This window comes from Parasteatoda tepidariorum, chromosome 4, assembly GCF_982258835.1.
Source record: "Parasteatoda tepidariorum strain Cologne lab strain chromosome 4, Ptep-v5.0, whole genome shotgun sequence".
Taxonomy (NCBI): Eukaryota; Metazoa; Arthropoda; class Arachnida; order Araneae; family Theridiidae; genus Parasteatoda; species Parasteatoda tepidariorum.
In genome coordinates, this window is record NC_141758.1 from 114,637,407 (window position 1) to 114,649,877 (window position 12,471).

Sequence of the window (12,471 nt, forward strand, 5' to 3'; positions counted from 1 at the left end):
GCATTTGCGTTACATGGAGAGGAAGACACCTCCCACGGTTAGCCTGACGGCTAGGGGATCCGTCTACCACTGAGAATATTTCATATCAGCACTGTGGTCAGTGCAAGCCGGATGTGGAATTCGTATCGACCAGCCATCACCGGGATCGAACCCCGGTTCATCTCATTGGAAGGTGAACGCTCTTACCTCTGAACCATCGCGGCTCAAGTTAAATTATTTAACAGAAATCACTACCGAAGGGCTGGGATAGCCTGGTTGATGGGGCACTGAGCCCATGTCCAAGAGGACGCTGGTTCGAACCCAGCCGGCTAAAGACTCCCCGGGCAGTAAATGGTGACTGATGCACGTTAAATCTGTCTAGTCACAAAATCCCCCATGTTCTTATAACAAATCAAACCTCTGGGGGTACTGATCCAGGAGTTACCTTGTCTTCTGGATTGGTTCAAAAGTACAAGTCTACGGAGTTGAACATTAGTAGTCGTAAACACAAAACAAAAGTGGGTCGGCTGTTCAACGACGGTTATAACATATAAAAATCACTACCTTAACTTTAAAACTACTCAAACATTAACATTGCTCTACTAACTGGTCATGCGTTTCTACTATTTATATCCTAAAAACAAGGGGTATATACATACCTACTTATCGTAAGTGTGATTAGTTTCTTTAAAAAGTCCTGCACGAAGGCTAGATTTTCGCAATGCTTGTCCCAGGAGTTTCCTTGTTTTCTGGGTTGGGTTCAAATTTTAAGACTACAGAATTGAACATTGATATGCGTTAACTCAGAAATGTGTCACCCGTTCAATGGTGGTTATGGAATAAAATAACATTCAATTAACCAATGTCTTTTCATCTGCTTTCTTTAAAAAAAAAATTTATAAGAAATTCTTATGACACATTATAAGATAAACTTTTCTACAAAATGATCATAATATCAGGAATATTGTGAGACACTCAACTCGATTCTTACAAGTTATACCTAATATTTATTTTTTGTTCAAAGCGATAAAAAAGCTTTTTTCTTAATAATTTTTTTACATTAGTTTAACTAATTCAACATTATATGATATTTGTTACTTATATTCAAAATAAAAATACTACTTATATGCGGAAATACACCTTGGAAGGATAATATTTTAAAACAATACACTTATCATTGGAAAACCAATTACATTTAATTATCGAAAAAGAAAAACAATTATCATGTTATTTTTTGACTAGCTGATTGCTATTTATCACATGTTTTTCGTTAAGAGAAAAAAACAAAACATGCATGTTAGTTAGCATTGTGTGCAAGCATTTTTAGTTAGGAAATGAGTTATTTTAATCACTTCGTTAAAACTTTATGTGTTAAAAAAGGCATTCACGCTACAATACATAAACAATATAACAATTTCAGAAACAAAAAGGCGTATTATAGATCGTATTTCACATATAACATATAAAAATCACCACTTCTAATGACATTTGTAAGCATAATAACAATATTGTTTACATGTGTACTTATTTTGATGAAAAATATATAAACAGTACAAAAACTAGTTATATAAATTATTTAATCTACTGATTTTAAAAGTTTTAATTTTAATCGAAATGTGCGTTTTGCAGAACTCCCTCCCTGCCCTTTGTAATAAACTGTTGCAGTTTTAAGAACTCCCACCCTCCCCTCCAGGCGTGATGTCATTATTTTATGTGCTATTATTAATTTAATACGTATCTTACACTAAAAATTCCCATTTAGTGAATTAGCAAGTTTGAAAGGAAACTATGAAAAAGATAATGACTTAAATATGGGAATCATGCAAGAAAAGGAAAAAAAATTAGAATTCCTCTCTTAAAAGGAGACCTTACAAAGAGAAGATTGAAAAACACAAATGGATGACAAGGGAAGAGTAGAGTGCCGGAAGTAACTTTGAGCGATTTTTAAATAATTAATATGTTGGCAGAAGAATTTCAGAAGAATTTGCAGCCGTAATTTAGATCTTTAACTTAGTTTCTCATTTTATTCATTTTTTCTTCTATCCTCCTCAGTTTTAATTTCTTTATACTTTCACACTTTTTAAGAAATATAACTCAACTAAACTCAAAAACAAACCCGTATTTTCCTTGAATTAAATGTAACTTTTTTTCGAAGGATTTCGATTCGTTATCATCAAAACATGGAGGGTTGTTGCCCGTAATCTGTAAAATACGGGTTCCAAATATTAAAGCTGGTGAGCGATTGAAAGTTCGCTACCCTAATTGTTAATGTCACTTTGTGCGTATTTCGCTATTACTTAAAAACTTTTAAAGCAAATCGTAACATTTATGCACACGATTATAAAATTCCTTTATCCGATGATAATTCAACATGAAAAATAGTTTTTAATAATTATTTAAACTAATTCAATAAGTCCTCCTTAGTTTTGCGTGTGAATTGTGTTTAATAGATGAAAGGACCTCGAGTGCAAAGGGTTAAATTTATTCGCTTTTCGTTTTCTTTTTTAAAGCGTTACTTTTAAAAATAGCCGTCATTCAGGTGATTTGCAACGTTCGCTCTTTACCGCTTCCCTGATTATCACGAGTTAACTCGGATACGTCTATATTGCAAATATTTAGTATCCCGAGAAAACTCGGGCATAGCAGAATTTGTTGGTACGCTTTGTTTACCAAAAGCGAAAAAAAAAAAGAAAAAATCTGCTGTGATCAGAAGTTTGTTAGGGAGTCATGCTGGTAGATTGTGGGACAGCAAACGTGTTTTGTGCAATTGTTTATACAATGGTTGATGACATTACATAGAAGAAAAAGGGTAAAACAAATGGGACATCACTCCACTGGCTGTTGTAAAGTATCAATTTGTGTTGTCACGTTTAAAAACTATTATACAAAGACTACTATTTAATTTTCTTCGCTTTCCCGAGATAACTCGAGATAGTAAACTAATAGTCAATTAAATATTTTTTTACAAATAAAAAAAATAAAATTTTAACTTAAAACTTGTTTATTATGTTTTGTTTCAGTTCCTTGTATTTATTAATGAAATAAAAAAATATGTCGATTTTATGCATTTGTTTCAACAAATATTGATATATATATATTTAGAATCCTTGTCAGAAATGAAGACAAAAAAAGTTGTTAAATTAATGTTTAACACCGTCCAAAAAAAAAAAAAAGATAATTATTGAGGAAGCTGGGACTAAAATCTTCTTAGCGTGTATAACATAGCTTCCCAACTTATTTTGGGTCACCGTCCTCTTCACAAGTGAAAAACCTTTCAGCTCCCGCGTATAGAAAAATAAAAATATTTGAATATGAAGTTATAAACATTTTAGTCCCATATTAAGTCGTTTAACATTTTTGTTTTGATGCTCTTCTGAAACCTTTCTTTCAAATAATTGAAAATATATTTTATAGATAACGCATTTAAACTATAAACGTTTTTTTTTTTGTTGCTAATTTTAGTAAAAATAACTCATATGCAGGTAGGTACTTTATTGACGTCGCATTAGAGCTACACAATGGGCTATTGGCGACGGTCTGGGCAACATCCCTGAGGATGATCCGAAGACATACCATTGCAATTTTGATCCTCTGCAGAGGGGATGGCTCCCCTGCTTTGGTAGGCCGACAACCTGCGCACGAAGTCGAGCACTATATGGGAGAATAGCTTAACGCGGACCGATACGGCGCATCCTCGATCCCTAAGCAGGCTGATCAAGGTGGTTACCCACTCGCACATTGAAAGCAGCCAGTGATGCTTAACATCGGAGTTCTATCATAAGTAAATAATTTAAGTGTTTTTGCGTAAAAATAAATTCAGCGGAATCATTTTGAAATTTAAATTAAATACTTAATTAAATATTTTTCTTATATTTTATTTAGAAAAATTTTTGACGAATTTTATCAGAGCTGCGGTAAATAGAGCGTTCACCTCTCAATGAGATGCTCTAGTTTGGAAACCTAGAGGTGCTGGTAGATTTGAATTCAGGTCCCGACTCGCACCGAACACAGTGCACTCGTAGGATATCCTCAGTGGTAGATGGATCAAGGGTTTGTATACCTCAGCCTTCGGGCTAACGGTGAGATGTTTTCGTGGTTTTCCTCTCACTATAACGCAAATGCGAATTAGTTTCATCAAAAAGACCTCCGCTAGTTTTTCCAATACTTGATCAATGAGTTCTCTTGCCTTCTGGGGTGGGTTCAAAATTACAAGGCTACGTAGTTGAACATAAATAGTCGTAAATTAAGAATTGCGTCTAATGCTCAATGCCGGCAACATAATGAAAATTTTATTAGGTAGACCTGCAATCCACCGCCTGATTTTTTTTTTATTAGTACTACTATGAGTGAAATATTTTTAAAAATCTAATCACATATACTTTATGAGTTAACAAAAAATGTGAGGTAAAGTATATTTGAGAGTATCCCTTTGAATTATCACGCAAAGAAAGAAAAAAACAGATAAATTATGCAAATAAACTATCTAACCAATACATTTAAGAATTCTTTATAAAAAGTGTTAAAAACAAACAAATATTTGCATACTTTATAGTTTTCTAGTAACAAATTTCTAAATTTGAAAAAAAGTATATTTAATTAAGATAAAAAATAGATCGATCTTCCAAATTTTCCGAAAATCCATAACATCTCTTAATCACCAACAATCTTATTAGGTACCCGCAGAAGGGATTCACTGAAAGGCTATTATAAAAAGAAAGTATACAATTTTTTCAACCATCTGACTGGTTTGGATGTTTTTCATCTTACCTTCCATTATCCATTTAAAGAACTTCCTTCCGGTTAATTAACAAAATCTATTTTGGCCCTTTATGTGCCCCCTAATTAGTGTTTAAAAATTCTCTTTGGTACGATTGTTTGGTATATGAAACTCTAATTCCGGGCAGAGTTTGAAAATTATAAGTTAATATTAAAGGGAGATACAGAGTGAGTCGTGTGCGTAGCTCCGGAGTCGGAATTTAACCGTTTTTCAGCTATTAATCCCTTTTTCCCAAAGAAAAATTATTATTTTTATATATATAACCTTTTATTCACGTTTAAATATCGAAAAGTAAATTTTAAAAAATAAAATAAAGCAAATAGAAAAAAAATTTAAAAATTAATCCGTAACCAGGATCGATCCCCTAACCACCGCGTCTACAAACTTCGTTAGCATGGCGCTGACAACCTCACCACGGCTCACGCGTTGCTTACACGAATATATAGCTTAAAGAACTTCCTTCCGATTAATTAACAAAATCTATTTTGGCCCTTTATGTCCCCCGTAATTAGTGTATAAAAATTCTCTTTGGTACGTTTGTTTGGTATATGAAACTCGAATTCCGGGCAGAGTTTGAATATTATAAGTTAATATTAAAGGGAGTTACGGAGTGAGTCGTGTGCGTAGCTCCGGAGTCGGAATTTAACCGTTTTTCAGCTATAAATCCCTTTTTCCCAAAGAAAAATAATTATTTTTATATATATAACCTTTTATTCACGTATAAATATCGAAAAATAAATTTTAAAAAATAAAATAAAGCAAATAGAAAAAAAATTTAAAAATTAATCCGTGACCAGGATCGATCCCCTAACCACCGCGTCTACAAACTTCGTTAGCATGGCGCTAACAACCTCACCACGGCTTACGTGTTGCTTCCACTAATATATAGCTTAAAGAACTTCCTTCCGGTTAATTAACAAAATCTATTTTGACCCTTTATGTGCCACCTAATTAGTGTGTAAAAATTCTCCTTGGTACGATTGTTTGGTATATGAAACTCTAATTCTAGGCATAGTTTGAAAATTATAAGTAAATATTAAAGGGAGTTACGGAGTGAGTCGTGTGCGTAGCTCCGGAGTCGGAATTTAACCGTTTTTCAGCTATTAATCCCTTTTTCCCAAAGAAAAATAATTATTTTTATATATATAACCTTTTATTCACGTTTAAATATCGAAAAATAAATTTTAAAAAATAAAATAAAGCAAATAGAAAAAAAATTTAAAAATTAATCCGTGACCAGGATCGATCCCCTAACCACCGCGTCTACAAACTTCGTTACCATGGCGCTAACAATCTCTCCTCGGCTCACGCGTTGATTCCACGATAAAGAACTTCCTTCCGGTTAATTAACAAAATCTATTTTGGCCCTTTATGTGCCCCCTAATTAGTGTATAAAAATTCTCTTTGGTACGATTGTTTGGTATATGAAACTTTAATTCTGGGCAGAGTTTGAAAATTATAAGTAAATATTAAAGGGAGTTACGGAGTGAGTCGTGTGCGTAGCTCCGGAGTCGGAATTTAACCGTTTTTAAGCTATTAATCCCTTTTTCCCAAAGAAAAATAATTATTTTTATATATATAACCTTTTATTCACGTTTAAATATCGAAAAATAAATTTTAAAAAATAAAATAAAGTAAATAGAAAAAAAATTTAAAAATTAATCCGTGACCAGGATCGAACCCCTAACCACCGCGTCTACAAACTTCGTTACCATAGCGATAACAACCTCTCCACGGCTCACGCGTTGATTCCACGAATATATAGCTTAAAGAACTTCCTTCCGGTTAATTAACAAAATCTATTTTGGCCCTTTATGTGCCCCCTAATTAGTGTATAAAAATTCTCTTTGGTACGATTGTTTGGTATATGAAACTCTAATTCTGGGCAGAGTTTGAAAATTATATGTAAATATTAAAGGGAGTTACGGAGTGAGTCGTGTGCGTAGCTCCGGAGTCAGAATTTAACCGTTTTTCAGCTATTAATCCCTTTTTCCCAAAGAAAAATAATTATTTTTATATATATATAACCTTTTATTCACGTTTAAATATCGAAAAATAAATTTTAAAAAATAAAATAAAGTAAATAGAAAAAAAATTTAAAAATTAATCCGTGACCAGGATCGAACCCCTAACCACCGCGTCTACAAACTTCGTTACCATGGCGCTAACAACCTCTCCACGGCTCACGCGTTGATTTCACGAATATATAGCTTAAAGAACTTCCTTCCGGTTAATTAACAAAATCTATTTTGGCCCTTTATGTGCCCCCTTATTAGTCTATAAAAATTCTCTTTGGAACGATTGTTTGGTATATGAAACTCTAATTCTGGGCAGAGTTTGAAAATTATAAGTAAATATTAAAGGGTGTTACGGAGCGAGTCGTGTGCGTAGCTCCGGAGTCAGAATAAAACCGTTTTTCAGCTATTCATCCCTTTTTCCCAAAGGAAAATAATTATTTTTATATATCTAAGCTTTTATTCACGTTTAAATATCGAAAAATAAATTTTAAAAAATAAAATAAAGTAAATAGAAAAAAAATTTAAAAATTAATCCGTGACCAGGATCGAACCCCTAACCACCGCGTCTACAAACTTCGTTACCATGGCGCTAACAACCTCTCCACGGCTCACGCGTTAATTCCACGATAAAGAACTTCCTTCCGGTTAATTAACAAAATCTATTTTGGCCCTTTATGTGCCCCCTAATTAGTGTATAAAAATTCTCTATGGTACGATTGTTTGGTATATGAAACTCTAATTCTGGGCAGAGTTTGAAAATTATAAGTAAATATTAAAGGGAGTTACGGAGTGAGTCGTGTGCGTAGCTCCGGAGTCGGAATTTAACCGTTTTTCAGCTATTAATCCCTTTTTCCCAAAGAAAAATAATTATTTTTATATATATAACCTTTTATTCACGTTTAAATATCGAAAAATAAATTTTAAAAAATAAAATAAAGTAAATTGAAGAAAAATTTAAAAATTAATCCGAGACCAGGATCGATCCATTAACCACCGCGTCTACAAACTTCGTTATCATGGCGCTAACAATCTCACCACGGCTCACGCGTTGCTTCCACGATTATATAGCTTAAAGATTTTCCTTCGGGTTAATTAACAAAATCTATTTTGGCCCTTTATGTGCCACCTAATTAGTGTGTAAAAATTCTCTTTGGTACGATTGTTTGGTATATAAAACTCTAATTCTGGGCAGAGTTTGAAAATTATAAGTAAATATTAAAGGGAGTTACGGAGTGAGTCGTGTGCGTAGCTCCGGAGTCGGAATTTAACCGTTTTTCAGCTATTAATCCCTTTTTCCAAAAGAAAAATAATTATTTTTATATATATAACCTTTTATTCACGTTTAAATATCGAAAAATAAATTTTAAAAAATAAAATAAAGTAAATAGAAAAAAAAATTAAAAATTAATCCGTGACCAGGATCGAACCCTTAACCACCGCGTCTACAAACTTCGTTACCATGGCGCTAACAACCTCTCCACGGCTCACGCGTTTATTCCACGAATATATAGCTTAAAGAACTTCCCTCCGGTTAATTGACAAAATCTATTTTGGCCCTTTATAGCCCCCTAATTAGTGTATAAAAATTCTCTTTGGTACGATTGTTTGGTATATGAAACTCTAATTCTGGGCAGAGTTTGAAAATTATAAGTTAATATTAAAGGGAGTTACGGAGTGAGTCGTGTGCGTAGCTCCGGAGTCGGAATTTAACCGTTTTTCAGCTATTAATCCCTTTTTCCCAAAGAAAAATAATTATTTTTATATATATAACCTTTTATTCACGTTTAAATATCGAAAAATAAATTTTAAAAAATAAAATAAAGTAAATAGAAAAAAAATTTAAAAATTAATCCGTGACCAGGATCGAACCCCTAACGACCGCGTCTACAAACTTCGTTACCATGGCGCTAACAACCTCTCCACGGCTCACGCGTTGATTCCACGAATATATAGCTTAAAGAACTTCCTTCCGGTTAATTAACAAAATCTATTTTGGCCCTTTATGTGCCCCCTAATTAGTGTATAAAAATTCTCTTTGGTACGATTGTTTGGTATATGAAACTTTAATTCTGGGCAGAGTTTGAAAATTATAAGTAAATATTAAAGGGAGTTACGGAGTGAGTCGTGTGCGTAGCTCCGGAGTCGGAATTTAACCGTTTTTAAGCTATTAATCCCTTTTTCCCAAAGAAAAATAATTATTTTTATATATATAACCTTTTATTCACGTTTAAATATCGAAAAATAAATTTTAAAAAATAAAATAAAGTAAACAGAAAAAAAATTTAAAAATTAATCCGTGACCAGGATCGAACCCCTAACCACCGCGTCTACAAACTTCGTTACCATAGCGCTAACAACCTCTCCACGGCTCACGCGTTGATTCCACGAATATATAGCTTAAAGAACTTCCTTCCGGTTAATTAACAAAATCTATTTTGGCCCTTTATGTGCCCCCTAATTAGTGTATAAAAATTCTCTTTGGTACGATTGTTTGGTATATGAAACTCTAATTCTGGGCAGAGTTTGAAAATTATATGTAAATATTAAAGGGAGTTACGGAGTGAGTCGTGTGCGTAGCTCCGGAGTCGGAATTTAACCGTTTTTCAGCTATTAATCCCTTTTTCCCAAAGAAAAATAATTATTTTTATATATATAACCTTTTATTCACGTTTAAATATCGAAAAATAAATTTTAAAAAATAAAATAAAGTAAATAGAAAAAAAATTTAAAAAATAATCCGTGACCAGGATCGAACCCCTAACCACCGCGTCTACAAACTTCGTTACCATGGCGCTAACAACCTCTCCACGGCTCACGCGTTGATTCCACGAATATATAGCTTAAAGAACTTCCTTCCGGTTAATTAACAAAATCTATTTTGGCCCTTTATGTGCCCCCTAATTAGTCTATAAAAATTCTCTTTGGTACGATTGTTTGGTATATGAAACTCTAATTCTGGGCAGAGTTTGAAAATTATAAGTAAATATTAAAGGGTGTTACAGAGCGAGTCGTGTGCGTAGCTCCGGAGTCAGAATTTAACCGTTTTTCAGCTATTAATCCCTTTTTCCCAAAGAAAAATAATTATTTTTATATATCTAACCTTTTATTCACGTTTAAATATCGAAAAATAAATTTTAAAAAATAAAATAAAGTAAATAGAAAAAAAATTTAAAAATTAATCCGTAACCAGGATCGAACCCCTAACCACCGCGTCTACAAACTTCGTTACCATGGCGCTAACAACCTCTCCACGGCTCACGCGTTGATTCCACGAATATATAGCTTAAAGAACTTCCTTCCGGTTAATTAACAAAATCTATTTTAGCCCTTTATGTGCCCCATAATTAGTCTATAAAAATTCTCTTTGGTACGATTGTTTGGTATATGAAACTCTAATTCTGGGCAGAGTTTGAAAATTATAAGTAAATATTAAAGGGTGTTACGGAGTGAGTCGTGTGCGTAGCTCCGGAGTCGGAATTTAACCGTTTTTCAGCTATTAATCCCTTTTTCCCAAAGAAAAATAATTATTTTTATATATATAACCTTTTATTCACGTTTAAATATCGAAAAATAAATTTTAAAAAATAAAATAAAGTAAATAGAAAAAAAAATTAAAAATTAATCAGTGACCAGGATCGAACCCTTAACCACCGCGTCTACAAACTTCGTTACCATGGCGCTAACAACCTCTCCACGGCTCACTCGTTGATTCCACGAATATATAGCTTAAAGAACTTCCCTCCGGTTAATTAACAAAATCTATTTTGGCCCTTTATGTGCCCCCTAATTAGTGTATAAAAATTCTCTTTGGTACGATTGTTTGGTATATGAAACTCTAATTCTGGGCAGAGTTTGAAAATTATAAGTAAATATTAAAGGGAGTTACGGAATGAGTCGTGTGCGTAGCTCCGGAGTCGGAATTTAACCGTTTTTCAGCTATTAATCCCTTTTTCCCAAAGAAAAATAATTTTTTTTATATATATAACCTTTTATTCACGTTTAAATATCGAAAAATAAATTTTAAAAAATAAAACAAAGTAAATAGAAAAAAAATTTAAAAATTAATCCGACACCAGGATCGATCCCCTAACCACCGCGTCTACAAACTTCGTTATCATGGCGCTAACAATCTCACCACGGCTCACGCGTTGCTTCCACGATTATATAGCTTAAAGAACTTCCTTCGGGTTAATTAACAAAATCTATTTTGGCCCTTTATGTGCCACCTAATTAGTGTGTAAAAATTCTCTTTGGTACGATTGTTTGGTATATGAAACTCTAATTCTGGGCAGAGTTTGAAAATTGTAAGTAAATATTACAGGGAGTTACGGAGTGAGTCGTGTGCGTAGCTCCGGAGTCGGAATTTAACCGTTTTTCAGCTATTAATCCCTTTTTCCCAAAGAAAAATAATTATTTTTATATATATAACCTTTTATTCACGTTTAAATATCGAAAAATAAATTTTAAAAAATAAAATAAAGTAAAGAGAAAAATAAATTAAAAAAGAATCCGTGACCAGGATCGAAATCTTAACCCCCGCGTCTACAAACTTCGTTACCATGGCGCTAACAACCTCTCCACGGCTCACGCGTTGATTCCACGAATATATAGCTTAAAGAACTTCCCTCCGGTTAATTAACAAAATCTATTTTGGCCCTTTATGTGCCCCCTAATTAGTGTATAAAAATTCTCTTCGGTACGATTGTTTGGTATATGAAACTTTAATTCTGGTCAGAGTTTGAATATTATAAGTAAATATTAAAGGGAGTTACGGAGTGAGTCGTGTGCGTAGCTCCGGAGTCGGAATTTAACCGTTTTTCAGCTATTAATCCCTTTTTCCCAAAGAAAAATAATTATTTTTATATATATAACCTTTCATTCACGTTTAAATATCGAAAAATAAATTTTAAAAAATAAAACAAAGTAAATAGAAAAAAAATTTAAAAATCAATCCGACACCAGGATCGATCCCCTAACCACCGCGTCTACAAACTTCGTTATCATGGCGCTAACAATCTCACCACGGCTCACGCGTTGCTTCCACGATTATATAGCTTAAAGAACTTCCTTCGGGTTAATTAACAAAATCTATTTTGGCCCTTTATGTGCCACCTAATTAGTGTGTAAAAATTCTCTTTGGTACGATTGTTTGGTATATGAAACTCTAATTCTGGGCAGAGTTTGAAAATTATAAGTAAATATTAAAGGGAGTTACGGAGTGAGTCGTGTGCGTAGCTCCGGAGTCGGAATTTAACCGTTTTTCAGCTATTAATCCCTTTTTCCCAAAGAAAAATAATTATTTTTATATATATAACCTTTTATTCACGTTTAAATATCGAAAAATAAATTTTAAAAAATAAAATAAAGTAAATAGAAAAAAAATTTAAAAGTTAATCCGTGACCAGGATCGAACCCCTAACCACCGCGTCTACAAACTTCGTTACCATAGCGATAACAACCTCTCCACGGCTCACGCGTTGATTCCACGAATATATAGCTTAAAGAACTTCCGGTTAATTAACAAAATCTATTTTGGCCCTTTATGTGCCCCCTAATTAGTGTATAAAAATTCTCTTTGGTACGATTGTTTGGTATATGAAACTCTAATTCTGGGCAGAGTTTGAAAATTATATGTAAATATTAAAGGGAGTTACGGAGTGAGTCGTGTGCGTAGCTCCGGAGTCGGAATTTAACCGT